The following is a 2,193-nucleotide window of genomic DNA, read 5'->3' as shown; positions in this document are numbered from 1 at the left end:
TTGTTTTTGTTTTTTGCAGTTTCTGTCTGAGCATGAATAAAAAATCTAAATTTTATATGAAATTTTCAGAGGTTGTCTCGGTTTTTTGCTCATATCTCCGTTATTTATGGACCGATTTTGCTGATTTTAAATAGCGTTCTTGCCGGTCGTATGTCTGATAGAATTATGGAAGATTCGGATCTCGCAGATATCTGGGGTCTTCTAAAAACTGATTTCAACAAACATACAGACAGAAAGACAGACGGACAGACAGACAGACAGACAGACAGACAGACGGACAGACAGACAGACAGACGGACAGACGGACATGGCTTAATCATCTCCGCTACCTATAAGGATCCAGAATATATATACTTTATAGGGTCGGAAAATTATATTATAGAAATTACAAACGGAATGACAAACTTATATATACCCTTCTCACGAAGGTGAAGGGTAAAAAATGAATTGTCAAATTGTTGTAATTTTTAGCTGAATTGCCATTTTTGTATAGATCTTAAGCTTCCTTTGTGGTAATCTAAAAATAAAACAGTCACTTGTAATTCATCAGTCGCAGTGAAAACATTTAAATCATTCTCCCGCTCTTTAACTTTAATTTAATCTCAGTGCTGTGAACAAAATATAAAATAAAATATAAAAAAAAAATAACCCAACTCCACTTTATTTACTTCATTTGGCCCAGCAGAACAAAAGGTAATTATCCCTCATTCCCCTCTCTTAAAAGAAAAGAATTATTATTTATTAATTCCCCGCTATCTTTCTTTTCTTTTTATCCCGCAACCGCATATAATTACAATAACTCGGACGAGAGTTATTATAATTATCAGGGAAACTTCTTGTAGATTGCTCCTTGTTTTCCCCCTCGCTCTACCAGTCTACAGAAGTTGCTCTAGTTTATTTCATGGTCACTTCGAACCGCTGAAAATTGAAACCAGCAAAATACCAACAAATTTCTCTACAAAAACAAGTAGGAAAGTATAGTCGGGCATGGCCGACCATATGATACCCTACACCATGAGTATATTTTTACAATTTTTACTTTTATAAAATTTTTATTTTTTGTAAAGAAACTTTTATGTTGAATATTACCATAATTCCAAAATATTTAAGCCATTTATTGATAAAAAACTAAAATTTCTAAATGAGGCTTTATATAGGTCAAATATGGGCCGATCCTCGGTAAATTTGGGAAAAGGATATATTTCTAAATAACAGTTAGTTTTGTTGAGTTTCATTGCGATACAAATGGTTACAAGTCAATTTTAGACGTTTAAGTCATTTTTGAAGGGGGGTTTGTATGGGGGCTAGGGTCAAATATAGGCCGATCCTTACGAAAATCTGCAGTATTATTTATACTTATATAAAACTTATTTGTGCGAATTTTTAAAGAGATAGCAGAATATTTGACGTAATTGTAGCATAAAAAGTTCAAATCGGGAGGTACGGTTGTATGGGGGCTAGGTGAAATAATGGACCGATTTCAACCATTTTCAATAGGCTTCGTCCTTGTGTCAAAAAACATGCTTGGTCCAAATTTCATCAAATTATCTTGAAAATTGCGGCCTGTACCTTGCGCACAAGGTTTACATGGACAGCCAGCCAGCCGGACAGACGGACGGACGGACGGATGGACGGACATGTCTTAATCGACTCAAAAAATGATTCTGAATCGATCGGTATACTTTAAGGTGGGTATTGGACCAATATTTTTGTATGTTACAAACATCAGCACAAACGTATAATACCCTCCCCACTATAGTGGTGTAGGGTATAATCACCGCAAGAATGAGATAAATTACAGTTTATAAAAGCCGGACAAAACGTAAGTAAAAATCTCTTTTTTACACAAAATTTCCACTTGCGCACACACATACATACACTCATCAAAAAAATCACATAAAAAAACATCATATATCTCTCTATATTAATGTGCAAGAAAAAAGGTTATTTAAAAATCAAAAACAAAAATAACCCTTAAATCATCTCGCTCATAAAAAGTATTAAAACAACATAAATCTCTGAAAAAAAAATTAAAAAAACACTAAAAAAACATACAAGTGCTAAAAGTTTCCAAAAATTGCAAAAAAAAAAATCCCTATAAAAAAAAATTATATTTATGTATATACTTATGTAAATGTGTTACAAATAAATAATTAGCAAAGTGAAAAATTAATTTTCTTAAGAAAAGTGCAA

At 32.7% G+C, this 2,193-nt stretch overlaps 1 long non-coding RNA gene across 1 annotated transcript; it reads left to right on the top strand.

The window, feature by feature from the left end:
- Positions 1-461: 461 nt before the first annotated feature.
- LOC124419607 lies at positions 462-935 on the top strand. The gene is made up of 2 exons (XR_006940728.1): positions 462-693; positions 843-935. It is a non-coding gene; the product is annotated as an uncharacterized LOC124419607 (long non-coding RNA).
- The last annotated feature ends 1,258 nt before the right edge of the window (positions 936-2,193 follow it).

The sequence above is a fragment of the Lucilia cuprina genome, chromosome 4 (assembly GCF_022045245.1).
Source record: "Lucilia cuprina isolate Lc7/37 chromosome 4, ASM2204524v1, whole genome shotgun sequence".
Taxonomy (NCBI): Eukaryota; Metazoa; Arthropoda; class Insecta; order Diptera; family Calliphoridae; genus Lucilia; species Lucilia cuprina.
This window is presented reverse-complemented; position numbering and strand designations above follow the sequence as displayed.